We start from the raw sequence: 26,487 nt of genomic DNA on the forward strand, positions 1-26,487 counted from the left end.
TCTACCTGCTTATTTAACTACCCCATTCCCATCCTCATTCCCACTGTCAGGCATTGCAATAGGTTGCCCAGAGAAGTGTTGGAATCACCATGCTGGAAGATTCATAGATTCATAGAATGGTGCAGGTTGGAAGGGACCTTAAAGATCATCTAACTCCAACACCTTGCCGTGGGCAGGGACACCTCCCCCTAGGTGTTCAAGAAATGTGTGGACATGGCAGACCAGGGCATGGTTTAATGGCCATGATAGTGTTATAGACTCAAGGACCTTGGAGGTCTTTTCCAACCCAAACAATCCCATGATTCTGTGATTATTTAGGGTGCTCCATAACATGATGGTGAAAGCAAGGAAGTTTAGGGGGTGAGATGCTGTCACGGAGGTAGTGATGGACCTGCACGCCAACACGCAGGTGCCAGGCTCCTGTGTGGAGCCGACTGGGCTGCGCTCACTCCATCTGAATTGGGTTTCTCTGCTGTCATGCCAGTGCCATGGAAAGGTGTCAGAAGTGGCAGCATGTCTCACTGGGACAGTCTCAGCATCACTGGAGTGGCGGCAGTGTGATGGAAAGCTGCTGGAACATCAGCTTCGGATGCTGAGTCCTGGTAACAGTTGCTATGTGAAACATTCAGAGGTGGAATTTACTGTCAGAGTTAATAATAGATGAAGGTTTTAGAATTTTTGATGCTTTACATTTTAAGCTGTTTGATTTATAATGTTTCAGGAAAGGAAAGGGGAGAGAGAGGTGAGGGAGGGAAGGCAGAAGCTGAACAGCAGCACGTGGTAAACACATCGAGCAGGGATGCAGGTCTGTGGGGGGGTCCATCCATCCATGCTATGGATGCAGGCAACACCCCCACCACGGCCACTGGGATGGGACCTCCCCAGCAAGCATCCCTGTGGAAAACTGGGGCACGATCAGGAGTGAGCCCCTCAGCTGCCAGATTGCACTTGACTGCTCTCCTCTGTTCTTCCTCAAAGCGCTGCCTCTCTGCTCGTGCTGCCCCCGCCGGGGCTCTCGTTCCGGCGGGCTGCTGGGTTATTTACTTGCTGGCGCTCCTCTCCCCTCTTGCAGGTGGATTTCAAGTAGGCTCCTGAAATAGCAGCGAGCCCTCGGCGGTGCGTGCTGGGTCGTGCTGATTAGCAGCACGCTGCCAAAACCACCAAGGGTCTTATTTCCCTGCTGAGCTGCCACCGGCTTTGTGCGGAGAGGAGCCGATGCCCTGGCGTGCTGGCATGCCCTGGTGGAGCTGGTGGAGCTGGCAGAGCTGGTGCTGCCATGCTCTGAGCGTTCCTTGCGTTTGGAAAGCAGCAGAAGGGGCACTGGCACTGTGTGAGGGACCTTGCCATCCCTTGGTGTCCTTCAGTGTCCCTCAGTGTCCTTCAGTATCCCTCAATGTCCTTTGGCATCCCTTGGAGTCTCTCAGTGTCCTTTGATGTCCTTCAGTGTTCTCTGATGGGTTCTAAAGCTGCCCAATGCTCCAGATGGCTTCAGCTCCAACACCTTCTTCCAGCTTCCAGCATCTTTGGAGCATCAGAAACGTGTGTGTGAAGTATCCCAACTCCTCAGGTGTGTGTGATCTGGAGGATTTAATTCCAGTTCAGTGAGAGCTCTGGGTCAGGCACGAAGTGGGGAGCCCCACAACAGTGCTGGGCACATAGCAACATCTTGATAAAATTGAGGTGGGGGGGGTGGGGGGTGGATGAGAGGGGGTTTTCCCTTCTGCTCCCCCAAACCCAGAGGGGTGCTGTGGTGCAGAGGGCAGGAACTGCACCATGATGCTATCTGGAGGACATGGAGGATAGACCTGGGATGCTGGAGCCTCCACCAACCAAAGATATCCCAGTCCTAAAGAACTTTGTGACTCCTGTCAAAACCCTGGGGCTGCTGGATCCCAGGAGGTGGCTGGGCCACAACCCCCACTGCTGGCACCCTCCAGAGCCCCCTACTCTCCCTTGGACTGGGGATTCCTGAAGGTTCAGTTTTGAGCTGCCCCATGATGTCTCAGTCAGGACTTGAGCATTGCCCCACACTGGCAGCCTGGTAGAGTTCCTTTGTGAAGCATCTTTGGGGTGTGGGGCAGCTCGCCATGGTGAGGAGATGGTTCCACAAAGATCTGTTACAACTGGGCTTGGGGCAGGCAGCACCATGATGCTCCCAGCTCTCCCCTGGCCACCATGTCCTCACTGGATTTGCACCTGCAGCTGAGCCAGTGCTGGTGACCTCCAGCTTGGTGGGCTCCCCCCCAGGCTCCAGCAAGATCTTGATGTCCCTTCGACTCTGCTGGCTGCCTCTCTGCAATAAAACCTGCTGGGAGGACTGAACACGCAAGCACATGGCACATCTTGGCGTGGAAACCATTCAACCCTCCCCAAAAAGTGGCTCTAAGAAGGGAAATTGAGGCCAGCATGGTTCCAGCATTCCCCCAGTACCCCTGAAGTCCAAATACCTGCCTGGCTGGATGTCCCTAACCACACAGGCAGCCGTTCTCCTCTGAGATGCCATAGCCCCAACACCATCACCACTCCCACCCAGCACAGCTCAGCCACGACCATGAGTCACAGAATGACAGAATGACAGAATGTCAGGGGCTGGCAGGGACCTCGAGAGATCACAGAATCAACCAGCTTGGAAGAGACCTCCAAGATCATCAAGTCTAACCAATCACCTAACCCTAACTAATCAACACAGAACCACAGAATCAACCAGGTCCAACCCCCCTGCCAGAGCAGGATCACCTATACCAGGTCACCCAGGAACTCATCCAGGTGGGTCTTGAATATCTCCAGAGAGGGAGACTCCCCAACCCCCCTGGGCAGCCTGCTCCAGTGTTCCCTCACCCAACCGTTGGCTCACCACTACCAGAACCCCCTTACCCAAAGCCATTAAAAGGGCTTTAAACCCTAAGAACTCCCCCAAAGAGCAAGTTCCTCCCTGCAGAGCCTGGGCCAATTGACGGCACCGGCTCAACCCTGCCACTCACCCTCCCCATTCCCCCCCTCCCACCCGGGGGAGCCCCGGTAGCGGCGGGTGCCTCGTTAGCCAGCCTCATGCCGGCGATTGGCTGAGACGCGGCGGCGGCGTCAAGCGGCTCTGCCCCAGACACCTTCCCATACGACCGGAGGCTCGCTACGTCCCAGGGCACTGTCACTATATATTAAGACGCGGCGCTAAAAATAAGCAACGGCGAAAAACACATAAGCGAGGAAATCGCAGTCCCTGCCTGCTCCTGCCGGCTTTGGCGCGGGCAGAGCCCCCCGCAAGCTGGGGGCAGCGGGGCAGGAAGGAGGGGATTTTTGCTGGGATTTATTAAAACGCCGCGGGTTTTCCCTTCCGCCGCCCCCCCACCTCCAGCCCCGCCGGGAAGCAAGTCCCGCGGTGACACGCAGGGTTTGGTGACAAATCATCCCAGGGCGGGGAGGTTCTCCCACACACCGCTGATTTGGGGCTGGAGTGGAGCCCTTGCCTACCCGACGGAGCCCAGGTCGGAGTTGTGCCCCCCAGGGCTGCCAAGCCAGGAGCTGCGGGTGCAGCACCACGTGCCCTGCCAGGCTTTGCCGTCGAAGGCTGGCTGTGTTGTGGCCAATCCTGTGTTAGAGGCAACGCTCAGGCTGGTACCCCACAGCCATCCCCACTGCAGCAGCTCCCCAGCGGGGTACCCCTCTGCAAACACCCATCTTGCCCACTCACTGCTGCCCAGGCATGGGAACGCTGGTGCAGCGCAGCCCATGGGAAGGGAGCTGGAGCATCCTCCCCTCCAGGGATGCATTTTGCACTGGAGTAAAACAGGACAGAGACAGGAGCAAGAGGGTCCCTGTACCCATCCTGCTGCCTGCACCTATCCTGCTGCCTGCACCCCGCGGGTACCATCCTCCATAGCAGGTCCCACGGGGACATGAGAGGGACCAGTAATGACACAGCCCTTTGCTGCCTCCGGGAGATGAAAGAGCATCTCCGGGCTCAGGGATGGCTCCGTGCGGCCACCCTGCTGGCTGTGCTGCGGCTGGAACGAATGCATGCACATACCTCTGCCCCAGCACGGGTGTTTGCTCTTCTCTTCCGCGGCTGTGATTGATTAAAGGATCAGGGACATCTGAGAATGGAGGCAGCAGCGGCAGCAGCAGAAGCAGCTCCCTTTGGACTTGGAGAGCTTCCTTGCCTGCTGCTTGCTGCTGCCGTTGCCTGTCAGGCAGCTTTTAATCAAGGTTTGCTTATATCTGCAAAGGCCTTTCCCAGAGGGATGAAGGGAGGAAAAGAGGGGGGGAGAGTATATTAACATGCCAGCCACCCTCCCTCTCCCTCTCCTTTGTTTATGGAGAGGGTCAGTGCTTGGAAACGGCTGGCGGGGACAGGGAAAGGCGCTTTGGGGGTCCTGGGGGTGCCGGTGACGTGGCACGGCTCTGGGCATGGCCGGGTACCACAGCGTGGCCACGGGCAGGAGAGGGCATTGGCACCCGGCTGGGATGTGCTCAGCAACGGCAGCAGTGCATGGAAGGAACAGGACCTGGCAGCCAGAGCTCGGTGGCTTCTTCTGGCTGGCTCTGGACATGGGTCATGTCCCCATGGATGCTGTTGTGGGCATGACAGGGATGTAGGGACCAACCTGGACACCCCTAAACTGGAGTTTCAGCCTGGGGGGACCAACATTACCCATATGCCAAACCCAGCATTATCTGTATGCCCAGACCAGCACCATTTGTATGCCAAGATCAGCTCTGTCTGTACACCAAGACCAGCACCATTTGTACACCAAGACCAGCACCATTTGTACACTGAGACGAGCACCATTTGTATGTCAAGACCAGCTCTGTCTGCACACCAAGACCAGCTCTGTCTGTACACCAAGACCAGCACCATTTGTATGCCAAAACCAGCTCTGTCTGGACACCGAGACCAGCTCTCTCTGTACACCAAGACCAGCACCATTTGTACACCAAGACCAGCACCATTTGTATGCCAAGACCAGCTCTGTCTGCACACCAAGACCAGTGCCATTTGTACACCAAGACCAGTGCCATTTGTACACCAGGACCAGCACCATTTGTACACTGAGACCAGCACCATCCACATGCTGAGACCAGCACCATCTGCAGAAAGAGATCAGCACCATCTGCACAGCAAGACCAACACCATCTGTATGCCAAGACCAGCACCCATTGGTGCAAAGAGTCTGTCCAGGCACAAGTAACCGAGGCCCCTCCATCCCTTCCCCAGCCCCATGGAAGGTCAGGGTCTCCCATCCTGGACCGTGTTCCAGTATCCTATCTCCCTTTTGCAGCAGGGGCTTGGGGTTGCAGAGGGACCAGCAGCAGCCCCAGACCTGCCCCACAGCACCCAGGGCTGGGTTTTCCCCACGACTCAAGGATTTCAGCACAGCAGGGCTGGGAGCAGACCTGGCAGCAGCCACCGCACCGCCATCACCCACCGCAGCCACCACCGGCGCCCACGCAGACCCATTCGAGCAGCGTGGGAGGATGGGTGACCCTCAGCTCCATGTCCCCTCATGGAGTGATGTGTCTGCTTCCCTGCCATTTGCACGCATCACTTTGGCTCTCTATGTTGTCTTATTGCTCAGCTAATGACCTGCTAAAAGTATTATGTGAAAAACCGCACTCTTAGCCAGCCATTAAACTGGTTGGGACCAGCAGGTCATGCTTTATTGCTTTAATAACTGAGTTTATGAAAGGTCATCTCATAACTGATAACATGCATAATTTTTGTAACTTAATTAATGCTGCTAATATACTGGAGTCTCCATCAGCTGCTGTTGCAACCCATGTGCAGTTTGCATCCTGGGCCAGGCTCTGCCCTGCTGTCCTTGCCAGGCAGCAGCCGTGATGGGCACAGGGTGCCAGTCTGGCCCTGTCTCTTTTCTGGAGCAGAGCATCCTGTTTGGAAACTACAGAATGCATTGGGTTGGAAGGGGCCCTTGAAGGTTGTCCTGTCCAACCCCCCTGCAGTGAGCAGGGACATCTCCAACTAGATCAGGTTGCTCAGGGCCCCATCAAGTTGGACCTTGAATGTCTCCAGGGATGGGGCCTCCACCACCCCTCTGGACAACCTGTTCCATTATTTCACCACCCTCAGTGTAAAGAATTTCTTCCTTATGTCTAACCTAAATCTACCCTTCCCTAGTTTAAAACCATTGGCCCTCATCCTATCACTACAAGCCCTTCTAAACAGTCCTTCCCCAGCTCCAGATGGGAAGGGGATTGCTGTGAGTGGATCTATTCATGGGGCCAGACCCTGACTCCCAACTCCACAAGGCTGTAGACAAGCCACTTCTTTGCTTTCCCCACCTGAAAATGAGAGATGTGGAACCTGCAATCATAGAATGACAGAATCCCGGGTTGGAAGGGACCTCAAGGATCATCTGGTCCAACCTTTCTTGGGGAAAGCACAGTCTAGATAAGATGGCCCAGCAATCCATGCAGCTCAATCTTAAATGTTGAGGTTTCCAAGATGTCCCTGGGGAAATTATTCCAATGGCTGATTGTCCCTGTGAAAAATTTTCCTCTTGTGTCTAATTGGAATCTCCCCAGGAGTCACTTGTACCCATTACCCTCATCTTTTCCATGTGACTCCTGGTAAAAAGGGAGAGTCTCCCTCTTCTTTGTAGCCACCCTTTCAATCCTGGAACACAGTGATAAGGTCTTCCCTAAGCATTCTTTTCTCAAGGTTGAACAAACCTAAATCAGGTGGAGTTTTGCTCCAGGGAAGAACCAAAAGACCTTAGTGGTATGGGAGTCGCTCCAACAATCCCATTAAATCCCCCTCCTGGAGTTAAAACCGAGCAAAGGAGCATTACCCTGAGTGCTGATTTGGGGCTGTGCCCCAAGAGGGCTTCCCCTGGGAACCCTGGGACTGACCCTGCTCCTCTGGCAGACGCTGGGGGCAGCTGAGCTGGCACAGGGCAGGCTCCTGGGTGCTGCACATCAATCGTGGCCCCACCGAGGTAAATGTCACGGAGCTGGCTGTCTTTCTTCCCAGCACTGTTATTTTTTATGGACAACCTCCTTGACAAGAACACATTTTTCTCAGCAAAGGGAGGGAAAAGAAAAGAAGCAGATAACTCCTCCCCACCAGCCCCTGCGCACACCTGGGGGGGCCGAGCATCTGCGGGAGGGAGGGGGGGGTTGCGGGAGGGAGCTGGCAACAACCAAAGGCATTTTCCAGGCAGGAAATCCAGGCTCTTCCCTGGCTAAAGAAAAAATACAGGATAAAAAAAAACCAAAACCAACGCAGAAAACAAGAAGCAGCAAACCCAGTGTAAATAGGAGCCCAGGTGCATGCGGTGTGCAAGGCCCTGATACGCTGCGAGCAGCAAATCTGGCGAGCCGCGAGTCCCCGGCACCGCGCGCCCAGCGCCGCAGATCTGAGCTGCTCCCCTTGCCTGCTTAGTTTTGCAAATTCTTTCCTGCTGGCTGAGAAAAGCCAATATGTCTGCTGCTCCTGCTCCAGCACAGTAATTGTTCAGCACTGGTTATCATCCTGCCAGAAAGGCACCAGCCACCGCTGGGGCACTCTGCTTGCTGTAAAATGCAGCTAGATGATTTCCTAGCAAAAAAAAAAGAAAAGGCAAGGGGTTTTTTTGTTGTTGTTGTTCTTGGTGGTGGGTTTTTTTTTCCAAGGAAGTGGGTGGAATCTGCTCGTCTCTGATTAGACAGCTTGGGTTTTTGTTTTCCTGGTGCTTTAGGGAAAGAGAGAGAGAGAGAGAGAGAAGGGGGGGGGGGAAAAAAAGAGAAAGAGGCATAAAATATGTAGCTTTCCATCCCCTCTGCCCTGAAAGACAGGCTCGCACGCATCCTGGCGATGGTCCCCCTGGGACACGCAGCTTTGCCCACACTCTGAGCAATGATCCTGTGGAATGAGGCTATGATCTTTCATCAATCACTGCCGAGCGCTTCTCCCTCCCGCGCCTGCTCCCCTGCCCGTGCTCGTATGGCCACCTCACTCCGCTTCCCACCCTCCACTCCCAAAATCCAAAGGTGCAGGGTTGGTCTCCAAAATGCCTGTGAGGGTCAGGATGCTGCTCGGGGCTGGGGGGTGCTCAGAACAGCCTCTCTGCCGCCGTCGCAGCTTGGTGTGATCAAAGGATGCTTGGGAGGGGATGGGGGAATGCCAGGGAGCCCTTCTGCTAGAGGAGGCTTGCGGGATTGCTGCTGCCAGGCAGGGTGAATCCCCAATCCCAGGGCAGCGTTCGGGCTAAAGCAGGACGCTGCGAGGGAGGTGGGACCAGGACAAGCCCTGAGGCTGCAGAGAGGCAGGTCTGCTTCCCCGCCCTTGCCAGGGGAGGAAAAATGACTTGAAATTAAGATTTCCTGATGTTTGGGGGCTTGGAGACCTTGACACCCCCTGCGTCCATCTGGCTCTTCCCCTCTTGCGGCAGCTCGTTCCTGCGTCCCCGGCTATCCGTGAATACCAATTACGGTTTAGGAGAATGTATATCTGAGATGTGCAAATACAAAAGGCAGGAAATAAAAGTCATCTCTTACTGAAGAGGAGAGGTAACCATGACTACCTGGGACCTCATTTAAAACTGTGCCGGCCGCAGGCTAAAAGGCAACGAGCTTCCTATTGTTACACACGTTTACGGAAAGCTTTGAAAAGCCCTTTCCCCCCCAAAACCAGCTGGGAAGGGAGCATGAAAACGAGGTTTGGAGTGGAGGGAAGGACGGGGAGGATATTTATTGGTGTTTGTGTGCCGGTTTTGCATCCCCCCCTGCACGAAAACAGCCTGTGAGCTAAAAACTTCAAATGAGCAACTCGGAGGGAGACCAGGAGCGCCTGCAGCTGCGGCATCGTGGCTCCGACGCCACGTGGCAGCCGACCGGGAGCCCGAGCGGCAAAGGCAGAGCTGAGGCTCAGAGAGATGTATCTCCAGGGGGAAGCAGGGAGCAAGTGAGACCTCAATGGGCTCCTGATGCTTCAAGCAGTGCTAGGATGTGCTGGGGCCTTGAGGGGAGCTGAGAGGAGATGACGGCTCTCAGTGCCAGGCTGCTCACTGTGACACAGCTGGCACCCTGGCATGCTTTGTCCACCAGCATGGGCTGTAGTTGGTGAGACCTCAAGGATTTGCTGGTTTGTCAAGTGTCATGGAGGCTGTTTGCATGCTGGATCCTGCACCCTGCAGGAGGGATGCCTGGGAGGCTGGGGAGTGATGAGGAAGCGCCAGCTGTCCAGCTGAACCTCCTCTACAGCCAGGTCCACAGTGCTGGCACAGAGACAAAAGATATGGCTCACTGTCTCCAGCCACCAGCAAAGACACCCAGCTGCTCCAGCATGAGTTTAACCATGACCTGCCCCATCCACATCAGAGACTGGAAAAGCTGTCTCCCAGCCACCAGCCTAACCACACTGCTCTTGAGCTCATGATTACAAGGCGATTAAATTCCCTGGGCTTTGGTTCAAGAGCCATCCCACCTGCCACGCTAGTAGCACATCCCTCACCATGGGGAAGCTGTTGGGAAGTCAGTCTGTGCCAGTGCTTGCCCCACTCTGCCACCCCGTGAATTGCTGAGGTTTTGGGGGCCACTAAATCCTTGAGGTTTTGGGGACAGCTTTCCCCATGGAGGACAGGACCTGGATGGTCCCCTGGCATCAGCCACAGCAAGCCACTGCCTGGGAGGGATATCCCAACAGGGCCAGCAGCAGCATGGAGAGAGGAGCAGCAGCTCTGGTGCATCAGGACCCTTGAGAGGTGCCAGCAGTTCTCATCTGGCTGACACAAGGTCCCTGCTCCATGCTTGCCCCATCTGATGCAAGCAGCAGGTGATGAAGTTCTGCCATGCTGATTCCCAGCCAGGATACAGCCAATTTCCCACTGCACTAAACCCCTGCAAGGGGCAATGTGATGGGTGGGACAGTGAGAGGACCAGGAGCTGACAGGCTGTTGGGAATAGGCCACCCCACCAGCTGGGTAGGGTGACACAGGGGGAGGCACAGAAATAGGGTCTGATCCAGATCTTTCTGCTGCATAGCATGTGGCAAGCATCGCTGCCTGCTGTGCCACATCCTTCACACCTCCAAAATCTCCATCCTATCGGATGGGGTCACAAAATGCCTTCCCAGTCTAGGAGGGTCTGCAGAATGGCTCTGCAAGTGTGGGTACACTGCAGCACCCTGGCACTGCTCGCTAGCACTCACAGCCGGTAGGAATCACCTTTCTGAACCTCCAAACCAGATGCCACATATGGTTCATGGCACCAAAAGGCATCAGCATGGTTGCAGTTGGATGTGGCACTTGCCTTCACCCCTTGTCATCACTGGACACCTGATGCAAGCTCCCATCAACAAAGCAACTCTGTGCCCCGCTGCCAGCGTGCCAGACCCACACCTAGGACCACACAACGGGGCTGCAGGCAGGAGCCCAAGCCAGGAATTATGGTCTGTACAAAAGACAATGACAGTGAATCTTGTTACTGGCTTTTCAGCAAACGTAATTCCTTTTTATTAGAAAATTAAAGGGTATGAAAAGCTTTCCAAGGCTGAAGAGCTGAAATGTGCTTTCATAAAATATGCGGCGTCTGATAAAACGGATTTGCTTGTCTGCCTGCCCCGGCCCCCTCCCCCTCCTGGTTATTATTCCTACTGGCAAGGTGATGCCTTTTGCCAAAACACTGATCCTGACGGGGCCAGCGCTCACCCACAGAGACTCTTGGGGACCAGTGCTGCTCCCTGGCCATCCAGCCTCAAGGCGTCACACAGCTTGTGCCTGTCGGAGGCTTGGGTTTGGGTTTGCTTTTCACCCAAAACAAAGCTCTGAGGGGCAGTGTTTCCCCTTTGAGGTCTCAGGGAAAGGCTGATGAAGAACCATCCCCCCAAACTCAGCCATGAGAATGCAGCAGTTGCAGGGAGGAGGAGAGGTGAAGCCAGGCAACGGTGGGGAGTAAGCAATGGATTCTCCCAAACCATTGCACAAACAGCAATTATCTAAAACCTCCCAGGGAGCCTCTCCTGAAGAGCAAACCATTGCTGCCTTCCCATGCACCACATAGAGCTGCCTGCGAGAGATGGCCAGGGTCTGCCAGCTGCTGGCATCAGGCAGCTAACTTAAATGAGAGGAATCTCCTTTTCTTCCCTACAATTGTTCCCTCTCTCTGGTTACTTTCATCTTTCCAATTGCCCAAATCAACCTTCCAGGTGTGCAAGGTTAAAGGCTTCTTGCTGTCTTCCACCTGGGCTTGTGGGGCTGGCACAGGCGGAGGGGACCCTAGCACCATGGAGCGGTGCCCACAGGCAGTGCTGCCTCTCCCAACTTTCATGGCCACAATGCCCCCCACCAGCCCTCTACAGACAAGGGCCTGGCTCGATCCTTCAGGTTTTGCATTTCCATTGCCAGGGTCAGTTTTGCCTCTGCAAGTCCCTTGGGCTGAAGAGCAGTGGGACACATCTGTCTGCATCCAGATCCCACCAGGGCCACTGGGACTGGCACTCTCTGACAGTTTGTCATCCTTATCCTGGTAGAGACTGGAGAGGAGAAACAATGTCTCTTGGCTACATTAGGGAGCCACTGCCCCCAAATGACTCTAGCCCTGGGGATGTGACATAGGGTCAGGCAGCGAGGGGTCAGCACCACTCCCTGCAGCATGTGGGACAAGCCACCGGACACAGAGCTGCTGGGGCACAGGTGGCACCCAGCCGGCTCCTCACCCTCCTCCTCACCAGCACCACTGCCACTGCGAGAAGTAGCCCCTGCGGCAACACCGCTTGTGCCACAGGCGTCCCTGTGTGCCCCTTCACTCCCCTCACCAGCAAACGCGCCGCGACCCAGCTGCGACAGCTTCTCCCCAGCCCATCCGCCGCGGCCCCCCGGTGCCGCCGGCAGCGCCGTGCGTGTGCCGCCCGGCCGGCGATTACCACAGGAAGAGCCCTAACGCTCCAGCAAACCTCCCTGCTCAGCCCCGCTACAAATCAGGGTCAGGCGGCAGCGCTGTTAGACAGAGCCTGCCGCGACGTGCTCCTGCTCCTAATGTCCTCCCGGCACACTTAACGCGGACACGGAGGAGAGCGACGCCCCGGCCGCGCTGCCCGTCTCAGGGTTGCTGCCCCACGATGCGGCTCTCCTGTGGCTGTGCCAGCTCGGACGCGGGGCCGGCAGCGCTGAGCGTTAACGCCAGGGAGGCAAGGCTGCCCGGGGATGTCTTCCCCTCCGGCGTTGCTCTGGCTGTACCTTTAGCATCTGCAAATGTGGTTTAAAGTTTGCCGAGCCTATTTTCGGAGCCTCCTCACCACATGCGATTTCTCCATCGTGAGACAGGAAATGCTGAAGAGGTTGTTCACCACTGAGCTGCTTTCTCCTCTGAGCTCCTCTGATCTGTGTGGTGCTGCTATGGCATCGGCCCCCAGCTCCCTGAGGTGGTAGCCACAGCAAGGGTGCCACAGCAAGCAAGCCACGCAGGCCCTGCACGTGCCAGGAGAGTGGTCACAGTGAGGTCCCCATCCACTGTCCCTGGGCAGTGGTGATCTCCACATAGGAACAGATGTGTCCCACTGCCATTAGTCCCCAGGTAACTGCAGAGGCAAAACTGCCAGTGGTAATGGAAATGTACCACGTGGAGGGTCATGTCTGCCACAGCTTGAATACTGAGTTCAGCTTTGGGTCCCTCACTACAAGAAGGACATTGAGGTGCTGGAGTATGTCCAGAGAAGGGCAACATAAGTGGTGAAGGGTCTAGACCACAGGTGGTCTGAGGAGCATCTGAGTGAGCTAGGGTTGTTTAGCCTGGAGAAAAGGAGGCTCAGGAGAGAACTTCTTGCTCTCTACAACTCCCTGAAAGGAAGGTTGGAGCCACATGGAGGTCAGCCTCTTCTCCCCAGTAACAAGTGATAGGATAAGAGGAAATGGCTTCATGTTGTGCCAGGAGAGGATTAGGTTGCACATGAGGAACAATTTCTTCCCCTTGAGGGTTGTCAAGCCCAGGACAGTGGTGGAGTCCACATCCTTGGAGGGGTTTCAAGGCTGTGTAGATGCGATGCTTGGTGACAGGGTTTAGCGGTGACCTGGCGGGGCTGGGTTAACAGCTGGACTTGGCAGGATCTTAAATGTCTCTTCCAACCAAACCAATTCCGATTCTAAGCCAGGCCCCAGTACTGCAGCCCTTCTCCACCAACTTGTCCTGTGCCTCAGTTTCCCTAAACCAACAGCAGTTCGCTTTGCTCTCCACCCTGCAGCAGCTTGGTGACTGCCGCATCTCCTTGACCACAGGCTGCAAGCTCCGGGCATGCCAACGAACAGACCCTGGCAGGGATGCCCACCACCCACCCTTTTAATGCCTACTCCCTCCCAGCATGATCAGCTTGGCACGTCCCCAGTGTCACACTTGACGCAAAACACTTCGGAGCCCGAGCGGAGCCCGACGGCCCTGTCGGGCACCCTCCCTTCTGTCGCCTGTCACAACCCCGTGCTGGAAGCGGTGGCAGGGGCCTGCCAGCCTGGCAGCGGCTGGGCGGCGCGGGTGCCCGCTGTTTGAATGTCAACACCTCATTTATACATCTTGATTGGCTCTCATCAGCTATGCTGCGTTACACCTGATTGCTCCGCGCCCACGCGGGGTGCCAGACTGCAGCGCCTAATTTCATTTAATTGGCCCTCCATCCCAAGCAAAACAGAAATAGAGGAATCAAGAAACAATAAAAGCAGCTTCCCCTCCTTCTCCCCCTGCCCTTCCTTCCCTTCTCTCTTCCCCCCACCCCCCCGGGGGAAAAAAAAAGGAAAAAAAAAATGAAATCTCTGCCTTTTCAGGGCTGGTTTTATTTCATAAGCAGGAGCAGGCCTGAGGGCTCTGGGAATTCCTTCCCAGCGGTGCTGGACCCCAGGAGATGCTTTGCCACCCCATGGACTTGGTGTGCCCACGCTCCCCCTTGTCCCCTGGTGAGCCCCACGTTCGTGTCACGCTTGCCTGTGCTCCTTCTCCCGCTTGCTCTCGCAAACCACTGAGGCTGAAATTTCAATTAAGAAAGAGAAATAATTACCCACTGCTCCACATTTCCTCTAAAATGGTAGCCAATGCCAGCAAGCCGAGTCACCGCCTCCCGCCGCGTCCTGGCACTCAGCGCGGGGCTGGCATTCGCCTGACATTTCCAGGATAATGCCAGCCCAGGCACCGCTCGCCAGTGGCCACAACCGCACCCTTCTCCTGCAACTGGGCAGCCAGCACCACGCAGATGCCTGGGAGAGATGAGGCTTCCTTGCTGAGAGTGGGGCTGCTGTGAGCCCCTGCCACCCCAGCTTGTCCTTGTGCTGGGTCTGAGACCTCTGCCCAATGCTGCCTGTTCCAGGCCATGCCCTAGGCTGGAGTCCTGGCCCCCTGCTCTTCACCTGGCAGAGGTGAGCCATGATAATGCCTTGGCTCACCTCCTCCCAGCCCCAAGCCACACACTGTGTGCCACCATCATGCTGCCAGCCTTGCCAGCCCCTGTGCATGGGGGCAGGGAGCAAGGGAGGGCAGGATCAAGAGGATGGGCAGAAACCAGGGCAGGCAGCAGCCTCGGCTGCACCAATGACACTGCCAACACCCTGGGCAAAGGTGAGTAGATGCTCTCAGCCCACCTTTGGGACACAGCTATATCTGTCTCCCCCACAGTGCTGCTCCAGGCAGATGTCCTAATCCAGTGCTCACCAGGGCACCTCAAATCTGTCCACAACCCCTGGCTATAGTTCTGTTTGTGTTCACCTCAGTGATGTCCCAGAAACCATGCTTCTGGCATTGCTTTATTTTAGCACAGCCAGAAATGAAAAGGGGACAAACCCCATTAGGGTTGGAAAGAGCACAAACCCTGACTGGAGGGTGCTCTGTCATCCCACAACAGCTCCTGCAGCTTCTCCTCACCAGCCAGCCTGTCCTGGCTCCAAATCAAACCTTGTTGGGGTAGCACAACCCTGTTGCAGATCGCCATGGTCCAGCACAGCCAGAGGTGAGACATGCAAACCTCAGCAGAAGGCAGAGATAGATGGATGCTGACCTGGGCACAGGAGACTCAACCATCATGAAGATGAGAACAAGGAGGAGGAGGACGAAAGGAGAAGCATGACACATAGGGTTGGCCTTAGCTCTCATGCACCCTGCAGGGCTGTGATTCCCTCCTACTCCAGCCAAAACCTCCACCGGGCACCAAACCAGCAAGAAGAATCAACTGACTCACACCAAGCTCAGCTTGAGGAGATGCCACATTCGAGTGGCAGGGCCTGGAGTGGAGCTCCAGGAGTGAGAAGGCAGCAATGATGAGATTTGGTGTGGAAATGGGCACTGCCCACAGCCCAACAGATACAAACAGGCTGCTGCCCAGCGCTTGTGCCACCCTGTGCTACAGGAGCTGCACCTTGAGTGAACAGCCATTGTGCTTGACAGCCCCATGAGCACTGCAAGGGTCCATGCTGCTGCCCAACAAGCCAGTGTGGGGGATCTCTCCCCCAAACCAGACCCTCTGCAGTCAACAGCAACAGTGTCTTATTTTCTCTGGATGCTTTCCTGATCCCCTTCCCATAAGCCGGAGGGTCAAGGGGGCCGCAGCGAAGGCTGTGAGTCCCATGACTCCGGCAGGAGGAGATGCAGGAGCCCCAGGCAGTGATCACAAGAACAGGGAAAGCAGTAACCTCAGGTTGCAGATTAGCTTCATTTTATAGCCAGGGAGGCAGAAACCTCCTGTGGTTCAACATCTCACTGGAGACCACACAGGGAGCCTGGGGAAAGCCAGGGAGAGGTCACAGGTCTCAGTGGGGCAAGAGCATTGTCTCCCCAGGGAGGGAACTAGCTCACAGCCAGCAGGACCCCACAGCTCCACTGACCCATTGCAGCACCCCAAACTTCATGCAGGGCCACACACTGAAGCCCTTTTCCCTTATGACCCCAAGCAGACACTTCTGCCATACTGGCAAGGGCTGTGAGCAACCAGCTTGGTGAGGAGAGGCTCTTTAACCGAGTTGAAATTCACTTCCCTTGACTCGGTTCCCAGTTCAGCGTAGAGGAGACCCAACTTGGCCAGCAGCCACAGCGCTCAGCTATTCACATCCCTACTGAGAGACACATTCCTCAGCACTGCAGCTAAGTGCAGCACAGCCTTTGAGGCCTTCACCCCTCCTTCAATGATAATTTATGCCCTCTGACCCAACTCCCTCTTTTAAATCAGGCTGATCAATAGAGAAATCAGACAATCCTTTTAAGAAACTATCTCATCTGATCCTTCCAGCTAATGATCTCTGCTCTTCTTACAGCTGTTTGCAGATATGTAGCCCAGGCTGCTGGGGGAAGTGGGAGGAAGAAAAGACACTGGGCCAAATTTCTCCTTCCTCAGTCCACGCTGGAGCAGCAGCATCGCTGCCAAGTTGCACAGAAGCAAAATGGGAGATGCCAGCACCTGTCTTTTGGAAAACCAGAGCTCCTGTCGTCAAGCTGCCAGCTCCTCCAGCAATGCCACACTTGTGCCTGCTGCTGAGCATCATGCTGCAGGGAAGAGACAGTTCCAAACACCTGCCCCCTCAACCATCTCACCACCGAACGTGCCCTTCTCCCAGCCTGGAAGCCCTCTGAGGATATTCTCCTTCATCCTCACTCTTCCTGCAGGCTCCAGCCTCCTACAATTGCTTTTCATTGCCTCTTCTGCAAAGAAAAGCCAACACCACAAAGCACCAGTTCCTGGCTGAGCTGCAGTCACCTGCACCCTGTGCCATGCACAACCACAGCACCACAGCTCCCACTGGTGCTCAATAGAGCAGTGAGCACTGGTGAGCTCCATTGCCTGGCCAGCAAACCTTTGCCTCTCACAGCAGCAAAAGCCCATGGGTAGAGCCACCTTCTGCCATGGAGAAGCTAAACCAGGTAGGTGGGAGAGGGAGCAATGTCCAACGGGAAGAGAACAGCACAGCAAATGTTCCCGGAGGAGGCTCCGGAAGGGTTTTGTTGACAGTGGCTGTGTTCCTATTTAACTGGCAAAGGAACAGGGTTAAGCAATGAAGAGAGAAGCATCAGAGAATGCTTTAAGTCTTCAAAGTAAATCAACTCCTGGAACAAACACACTCAGTAGCCAAACGTCCCCTTCTCCTTTGTGTGTGCTGGGCTTTGGACGTTTGTCATGCAGCCTGAGAACCACCCAGAGGAAGGATGCTCTCCTTGCACCCTGAGGCCATTTCTCACCCTGGCACACTCACATGGCGATTTCTCCCCTGCCCAGGCAGGATCTGTCCTCCAGCACCCTCCTCACAGACAGCTCACCCTGCAAACCACCCAGGGGGCAGGATGGGACTGTGCCCCAGGGTGGTTCAGCACCCTCCCCGCACCTGCTGAGAGCCAGGCTGCGGGCTGCAAGCCCTGGGGCACCTCCAAGGTCCGTCCCCCCCAACGTCTCCTCCCACCCAGCCCTTGCTCTGACAGCCAGCGAGCAGATGCAAAAGGCTAAGGGCTGCGGCAGCGCAGCGCGGTGCAGGTCCTGCCACAGCAGTCAGAGTGAATTACAAGGTATTAGAGCCCCGCGCTGCCGAGCCCGGCGCGCAGCAGCAGTCACGGTGAAGGACACGCTGTGATAGGACTAGAGCCTCCTCCGGAGAATCCAGTTGCCAGCCTGCTGAAAGGCAGTGGTAGGAACAGGCCAGCCCTGTTCTATAGATCATGCAGCGACAGGCATGCTGAAGGACACGCTATTACAGGACGAGGTGGTGTTGAGGGGGGGGTTAACCCTGCGCCAGCCGAGCTGAAGGACGCAGTGTCTGGGGGCGGGGGGGGGACGTGGCCGTGCCTCACTGGATCAGTGAGTGCCGACGCCTCTGCGAGCCAGCAGCCCTGAACGGTTTTAATGATTCTTTCCTATTTTATCGAGCACCTCATTTTCATTTATGTGCTGGCCATGTCCACCTGAGAACGCGGCCGATGATGCTCCTTCCCAGCACTGCTCCAGCACTCCCTCCCGACGTGAGCCCAGCACAGCCAGCAGGGGGTCCCCAGCACAGGGGACCCATCTGGTGACTGACCTGCCCTGCGGCCCCATTGCACATCCCATGAGGACCATAACAGAGCTGGGCAGAGCCTCCTTGATGCTCAGCGTCCCTCCTTATCAGAGCACAAGTACTGAGTGCTGATTTTAGTGGCTGCCATAAATGCAGCAGGAGCGGTGTCCCCTGGTGAGGCATCGAGCGGTGACTAAGAGCGGAGATGACAATAAAGCGGAGGAAGCAAGGTCTGACTGCAAAGCAGCAAACCAACCCCCCCGTATCCAGCTTAGAGGCACTGCCTGACAACGTTCCCCCAAACCAGAAGGGAGCCCAAGCCCTGCATGGGCACAAGAGGAGCTGGTGACAGGGAGCCGAGCTTGGGCTCGGGCTGCGCTCAGCCCTGGCGCAGGCTCGGTTTGGGTGGAAATCCCATAAACGGGAGGGGAGAAAGGCTTCCCCACGTCAGCACACTGGGATGGAGTTCAAGCCTCTCAGCAAAGCACACAGGGAGCCTTCTGCACATCCTCTACGTATAAATCTACCCCCTTAAAATGTTCTCAGTGGTAAATGTGGGAGAGCGTGCCCAACTTGACAGATCACAGCGTATTTATGGTGCTTTGGCACAGGGGATACAACCAGTTGGGATTTTCGCTCGGCTCTACCACTTGGGCATAGCGCAGCCACAACAAACCCATCTGAATACCTCTCGTTTCCACCAAGGCAGAGATCCAGCCCGTTCCCTGCGGAGCAAGTTCCAGACCTTGGGCCAAATGAACCTCTGACGGACCTCCATCAGCTTCGTGGAGTTACAACCACGACGTGGCCCACGCAGGACACGCCAAAGCTCTTCGCTTCTCTTCCACATCGCCCAAACATCGCAGCCTTCGTTAGCGCAGGAGAGGGACACATCCTCCAGGAAAGACCTCTTTGGATGCAGCGCCAGCCCTTCCTTTCCCTTATTTCCTTTGCTTCCTGGGATAAAAGGCGAGGGAGAGGATCCATAGCACGTCTGAGCTGTCTGGGAAAGAAATAGGAATTTCCTCCTGCCATTCCCAGCCTTTTAATAGGCAGGTGGGATGCGAGCAGGAATAACTCAATCAAGACAGAGCAATTTTTAATTAATTTGTGGATCCCTTCGCCGGCTGATTGCCTTGGAGACAAAGGGGAAGCCTCTCCTTTAACACTTGTGTGTGCCTGGTTCTCTGAGCCTCCCCTTTTCACCAGCACATCTTTAGTCTTGAAAGCTGCACAAAAGGAAGAATTCCTTGATCTTTTACCTCGGCTTTTGCTAAGACGGAGACACACACGAGGGGGAGCTGGGCTGGGTTTCTGGAGGGGGTTTTGGGTATTTTTATTTCTTTTCTATTTTTTGGATAATCTTAGATCCCAAAATGCATACAGAGAGGGGTGGGGAAGGGAAAAGAAAGAAGGAGAGGGATTAAAAAAACCCACCCTTAAACCTAAGAAAGCAGAGCGTTTTCTGTCGACACCTTCTGCCCAGCCTGCTCCATCCCCAAGGGGAGGGAGTTGAAAGGTTCAAGCTACATCAAGTGGTGAGTAATGCAGCGGGAGGCTCCTGTCGGGGCTGGGCTCTCGCCCCCTGCCATCGCTCCCTGCCCTGTGCCCGATGCTACATGGGGCAGAGACGAGCTCTTGCCACCCCCTTCTCCCTCCCCTCGCCAGCGACAGTGGGGATGCAGGAACTTCCTAGGCAGTGACTGACACTACAATTATCGATTGCCGGCTGCAAAGGCTTGCTCTCGCCTCCTCCCCTCTTCTCACTTGTTTTCTTCTGTGCAGCAGAGTGCCAGCCTTCAGAGACTGCTGCTGGAAAAGGCTCGGATTGACGGGGTGTCAAGATATCTGCTGGCCCTGGCTTTTAACGGTCCCTTGCAGGGGGGAGAAGGAAGAACCCCTGCACTGGCAAAGGAAGCTCTGCTAGCTCTGAAAGAAAGGGAGGAATGAATAGCCTTCCTCTCTCCTCCATTGAGGAGATGCTCTTGAACCATAAGCAGCTTTTTCAGTCTCAGCTTAGCTGTGTGCATCTCAAAACATCTCAAGATGCTGGGAAGGAGGAGAGGCAAGGTGCCAGCTGGCCCCCAGCAGTGCCTTTATCAGTCCCCAAACCCAGCACCTTCCCCATCAAGCCTCCATGGGGTGGCACAAATATGTGACCACATGTCCATCAGATCAGTCCATGGTCATTTCAGAGTAGATGAGGGCAAGAGATGTCCTGGCTAGATAAGGTCACCCAGCAAAGGCTGCAGAATGAATGGGGCACCACCCCCCTGCCCCGAGGCTGGGTGCATCCTCTGCTGCTTGGCACCGATGGCATAGGAAGGACCAGATCAAAGGGTTGCCCTAGCAACCACAAACAAAGCAGGAGCTTCAGGTCATCTCCTGAGTCCTCCACCAAAGGCTGCAATGCCAACCTCAGGAGGCCACCCTGCCCACTGGGTCCTCCACAAGCCACATCTTCAGCTCAAGTCAGCTACCCCCAGCAAGTGCCACCCCCACCACAAAACTGGGATGGCAACCTGCCCACGGAGGTGTTTGCAAAGCCTGGCAGCACCTTGGGACCATGGCTCAGTGTTACATGCTGGAGCCAGAGCCCTGAAATTAAAGCCAAGCTTCAGGACTGTCGGTGTCGACACCTGGTGATGGGAGGAGAGGGATCGATGATGGAGAGTCTGTCGCTCCTGATGCATCGCTGTCAGGGTCAATACACAATTCTCGGGGAGATCAGACGTCCAGGTTAACTGCTTTGCCTCCGTGCTAAGCTGATGGGCTGGTGGAGCCCCATCCTGCTCACACATTCCTCTTCCCCAGCCACACTCATCCCCCGCAGCCTTGAAATGCCACCGAGAGCATCCCCAGGGCTTGCGGTGCTTGTTTTCACCCACAGTAGAGTTCAGCTGTAGCTGTAAAAGGTGTCCAGGGCTGGGGGAGGGACACATGGCCAACACGGACCTGCCTCTCAGGCGCTTTTGGCTGCACCAAACCAGCCCAATGCCACATGCAGCACTGCCTTCAAAGCAGGTGGGAACACAGGGCTTGGGGACAGCCACCACCTCCCTGCGATCACAGAGACACCCAAGGGTGACCGGGAGGGAGAGTGAGTGTGATGTGACCCCCCGTGGAGGGGAGCCCCATCGACCAGTCCCTCTGCTCATCCCTTTCCTAAACTGCTGAGCAACAGAAAAGCCAGGAGAGGGGGGAATATCACCTTTCCTGCTCCACACAGGTCCTGCTGCCTCACTGGCCATGTCCCACCCTGCATCCTGGGCGGGCAGAGGACCCACGTGGCTCTGGTATAATGCCTGTCCCCTCCAGCTGACAATTGGTCTGCAGAGTCACCCCACAGTCCTGAGGGCCAAGAGATCTGAGACAGTGCCCTCTGCCCTCTGCACCGAGTGGGCTTGTGGCACCTCATGGCACTCCATGGACCCTGTGGCACCCCACAGCACCCTGAAGCCACCTCGAGTTCCCTGCTATTGCAGCAAGCCCGCGCAGGAGGCAGGAGCCCTGCTTTGCACCCTCACCAATACCTATCCCATGCCAGGCAGGATCCATCCCACAGCCCCGGGGGGGTCCTGTGAGGACAAGGGGCACTCGCAGCCAAACTGCAGCCTCTCACCCCCGCCAGCTGCCAGGGCTTTTTAGCCACATATCTCCTCCTCAGGCATGGCACAGCCACCCAGCCTACCCACAAGGGACCAGGGGGTCTGACCTGCCAGCAGCCAGCTTTGGGGGGGGGGCCACAGCATCACACTCCAATGCCGGCACAGCCCCCCCCCCCCGTCCCCCAATACCCAAGAAAACAGAGCGTGGCATGAATAACAAAAGCAGCGATCAGTAAAGACTCTCCCAAGAGGCTGCAAGTTCTTCAATTAGAGCTCTCATTATAGGAACGAGAAACTCCACGCCGTCTTCTGTACGGATAACACTTTTTTCCCCCTCTCTTTTAAAGAATAAAGGGAGGGAGGGAGGCAGGGAGAGGAAGGCTGCATCTCTAATGCAACAGACAGGTCTGCTGAGATTCACTTTGGCTCTTATTTTGACTTTCATCTAAAAGAGCTGCCCTGGGAATCCATTAAGTCCAATTTAAATCGGCTCTCCGCCCTCACGGCTTCTCCCCGCCTTCGCATCCCTTCCACTCCCCCCTGCCCGCCCCCCCCCTCCCCTCCAGCTCCCTTCTTCCCCCCTCCTTTGGAAGCAAACAAACACAAAAGCAAGGCCAGGCAGGGCAGGCAGCGAAGGGCAGGCAGCGAAGGGCAGCACCAGAGCCATTCCCAGGGGATTCCAACCCTCCCCGGGGCAGTTGCTCCATCTTTATTTCCGCCCAAATAAACACAATCCCACCACGTTTGGATATCGCCTTGATACCACTCACCTCAGCGGCACTTTTTTAGAGGGGGGGGCTGATGGGGGTTTGAGACCTGCTTCTGCCCTCCCACATTTCCCCCCCCTCCCCCGGCTCCACTCACAGACATATTTTCCTCGGATTTGATTCTTTTCAGGTATGAATAGCTCCATTAACACCGCAGCCGGCAAAGTTGGATGGGATATAATCACATACTTCAGGTTGGGATTTTTATTTGTTTGGGTTTGTATTTCCCCCCCTCCCCCCCGCCTTCCTCAGCCCGCTTCCCCAATTCCAAGACCATTCCCGTTGCCTTTGGGAATCACCACGCCGCCGCAGCCCCGCAGCGGGGCGAGGGGACGGACCCCCCTCGCCTTTCATCTCACCACACTCATTCAAGCCCTGCTTCTGTCGTATAAGCAGTTTCCAGCTCTTCCCACCCACACACACCCCCCCGTAACACACCCGCTCTGCATTGCATCCTATTCATATGTTTCCAATCATCGCTGTTCCCTTCTTTAAAACAAAAGCACAAGGACCCCCCCTACCAAGCAGCAGGCTCAGATCCCCCTCACCAGGCTCCTCGGTTATTCCCTGGTTTGTTTGTTTATTAATGTCAGCGGAGGATTTGGGGAAGGGGGGAGGGCGGGGGGTAAAAAATCTGCCATGGGAGAAAGGGAGTGGGAGGTGAAAGTCCCACCGAGGGGCTTCCCGAAGGAGCAGCCAGATGTGCAAACCCCGCGATTCCTCGGGTGATATCTGCTGAGCTCCCTGCCCCGGCAGCCACCGAAAAAAAGCCCAGAAGAAAGCAAATGCATGCAGGCAGCGTTCTCACGTGCAGACAACGGCAAGCAGCGCCAGGCGCCCGCCCAGCCCAACTTTTACAACTAGAAACCCATCCACATCCACAGCTCCACCGTGAAAGAAGCCTCCCTTGGAAGATTTCCCTCCTCAGAGGCTTTCGCAGCGCACACACACCCCCCTCCCACCCCCACCCCCCCCTCTTCTCTTCCCACCCCCTCTCCTCTCTCCCCCCTCCCTCCCCCGTGCCCCGTTTATTATTTTAACTTTGGGAAAGTAGGAGTCAGGACAAGCAAAAGGAATCCAACCCTTCCGCACACAAATGCTCCGAGTCTCAGCTGTTAAGCTTTGTTCAGACACTCATCCATCGGCAAGTCAGGAGGATTTTTGGACCGGTTGCAAATTTCTTTATTACTTCCAGAAAAGCAAAACAACCACCACCAGCACACACAGCCCTTACCTCCCCCCCCCCCCCCCCCCCCCCCCAAGCCCCCCAGTCTCCTTCCACCTCCTCCTCTGCTGCACATAGGACACGGACACACACACACACACAGACGGACGTACCCCCCCCCCCTCTCCCCCCCACCCCCCCAGCCTCCCAATTTCCCTCCCCAAACTCCGCGGTGCTGTGCATCCATTCAATCGCGGCGGCACACGAGTTGCACAAGAGGGGGGGGGGGAAAAAAAGAAGAAGAAGAAGAAGAAGAAATAAATCCAGGCAAAAGCTCTGTCCGTGCACAGACAGACAGACAGACACACCACACAGAGAGAGCTCCGATTCGGCTGCGGCTTCCAAACGGGGGTGAGGGGGGGGGGAAAAAAAAAGGAGGGAAAAAAAAAAAGAGAGAGAGAGAGGGGGAAAAAAAACCGGGGAGGAAAAAAAAAGCACAAAGATGTAGCTTGCAACAATACCTGCGCTGCTCCTCGCTCTCTCCTCTCTCTCCTGCTGGCTCGCTCTCCTCCTCTTCCAGAGCACAGTAGCCAGATTAGATCCTTAGAAAAAAAAATGTGAGAAATAGCACAATTCTCCCTTTTCTTTTTTTTTTTTTCCTCTTTTTTTCTTTTTTTTTTTTTTTTTTCTCTCTTTTTTTTTTTCTTTTTTCTTTCTTTCTTTCTTTTTTTTTTTTTTTTTTTTTTTCGCTTCCCTTCTCAGCAGCCCTTCTGAGCTCCTTCACTAACCATTATTCATAGACCACTAGGGGATATAAGGTAATTAGAAACGGCCCTATAGCATCCAGGCTGAAAATGTAATGCCAGCGGTAGGAGTGGTGGAGGGCTCTGGCTTCTGCGGGCGGCTCCGGCGGAAAAGTGCTCGCTGGAGCTGGGGACGGAGGTGAGAAGTGGGGTGGAGGAGAGGGTGAGAGGGGTGCCGCTGGCTCTCCCTGCGCAGAAGACCACGGTAGCCTCAAGGATGCTGAGGGTCGGCGGGGGGGGGGGGGGGGGTTGCGTTGGGTTCAGGGGATGATGGCTGGGGTGCTGGGGTTTGGTTTGGGTATTATTTTGGGGGAGGGGGGGGTAGTGGAGGGGGGGGGTGATGGCTGTGCCCGTGTGAGCCGTGCTGGGGCTGCGTGTGTGTGTGTGTGTGTGTGTGTGCGTGTGTGTGTGTTTGTGCCAGGAATAGCAATCAGCAGAGGCAGCACACAGAGCGCAAAAATGCCATCATGCAGGGTCAACAGAAAGCTGCAGACATTTTTTTCCCTTTTTTTTTTTAAGGCTTAATCCTCTGGAGCAGGGGAGAGGGAAAAGGAGGAGGCTGCTGCTGCCGCCTTTATAGTTTGGATTTTTTTTTTTCCCTCTTCCAGCCTCGTAGGATCAGATTAACCCCCCCTCCCCTCACACACACACGCCAGCCCCAACCATCCCAGCCCCTCCACCAGGCGTTGCACTGGGGAGATACCGGAGTCAGCCTGGGGTGGCAGGAGGGTCTCGTCACTGGGATGAGCTGGGTGGGATGAGCGGGGTGGGCTCGCCCAGCAGCGGGCACGGAAAGCAAGAGGGAGGCAGCACAGGGGGGAGTGGAAGCAAAGGAACAAATCACACCTGCAGCTTTCTGCCTGCTGAAGCCAGCTGCAGCCCAGGCAGGAAAAATACAGGCGCACGGATTCCCTGCGCCGTGCATCTGCTGGGATTTAGGTGCACGGTGAGCTGATGGTAGCTCACCCCTGGGAGGCATCGCTTGTGGGGGGAAAGGGGGAGGACGTTATTTGAAGGAAAGGGAAACGGTAACAAAGAGCAATCCTTCCCCACACATTTTTTTCACGAGGTAAATAAAATCCGGCGCAAAAGCAAAGAGGGGGAGCTGGTCCCCGCGCAAAGGGAAGCACAGCGCTGCTCTGGTGGCCCTGGCACACCGGGACGCCCACGTCATGCCACCAGCAGTGCCCATGCAGGCTGACCGAGGTCGCTGCCGTGCAGCTCCGTGTGTTGGTCCCTGCCTAAAGGGTGCAAACGCCCAGCCCTGCCTCCTCCCACGACTCCACTCTGAGCCTCTCTCTAATTGAACCAAAGCTGTTCACCTTGATAACGCAGCAAGGCAGCGAGCTGCTGAGCCATACGCAGGGGGCTGGAGAGCTATTTGATCCACTTCCAAGGTGCTGCCTTTCAATTCAACCCCTTGCTCTTGAAGGATGGATAACCAGACCCTCTCTTTTCCCTGTTAATTACTTGAGATAGCAGGCATCAAGCTGCAAAACAGACCAGACCTCATAAGGAGACCCAGCATCTGCCAAAACAGGCTGTTTGCTCTCATGTCCCTGGTTCCTTTTCTCCCCAGTCTTATCCCTGTCTCCATCCTGATTTCCATCCCCATCTCCATTTCAGCCCCAGCCTGGTTGTTTACAGCCAATACACCACACTATGCTCCCAAACACCTCCAACTTCACACGTGCCTCTGCAGGATGGCAAAGCAAGCCAGGATGCCATGGCCCCCCTGGGACTCAGTGTTTATTCCCCACAACCACTGATCCCACTCTGCCCTTCACAGGGAAGAGCTTTTCCATCATTTGGCACCACAGGCTGTGGACTGCTGCCCTAGTAAATCCAAGGTGGGACCTGTCTAACGGACATCACTTCCAGCTTCTCCTCTGGGACTCAGAGAAGGCTAAGTATTTGTTAGTTTTTTCTTACAATCCCACCAGGTCAGCAGTCTGCTCCATCCAAGTCATTCCCTGGCTCTGGTACGTTTGAAATCCCCCCTTCCAGGAGTCCTGTGATCTCAGGAGAACCTCAGCCCTGCACTTCTCAAACCCTGACCTCGCTGTGGTGAGGACCAAGGTTGAAACCACAAGCTTCTGAGAACCCCACATGCAAATGAAATCACCACCAAACACTTCGGTGTTTGTTGTTTTTTTTCCTGGCAGATTCATAGTCCTGTGACTCAAATTTATGGGTTCACAAAGGCTG

General features: G+C 55.6%; 1 long non-coding RNA gene across 2 annotated transcripts; it reads right to left on the reverse strand.

The window, feature by feature from the left end:
• Nucleotides 1-13: 13 nt before the first annotated feature.
• LOC137445121 (uncharacterized) lies at nucleotides 14-24,139 on the reverse strand. 2 transcript variants are annotated; one of them, XR_010988337.1, is made up of 3 exons: nucleotides 23,998-24,139; nucleotides 18,625-18,939; nucleotides 14-1,578 (listed from the first exon to the last, which is right to left on the reverse strand). It is a non-coding gene; the product is annotated as an uncharacterized lncRNA (long non-coding RNA). The 2 variants fall into 2 exon arrangements; XR_010988336.1 differs by lacking the exon at nucleotides 14-1,578 and adding an exon at nucleotides 13,700-13,939.
• Between the last annotated feature and the right edge of the window lie 2,348 nt (nucleotides 24,140-26,487).

Source organism: Melanerpes formicivorus, unplaced genomic scaffold (genome assembly GCF_026170545.1).
Source record: "Melanerpes formicivorus ecotype bairdi unplaced genomic scaffold, bMelFor1.0.p_v2 SCAF_14, whole genome shotgun sequence".
NCBI classification, from domain to species: Eukaryota; Metazoa; Chordata; class Aves; order Piciformes; family Picidae; genus Melanerpes; species Melanerpes formicivorus.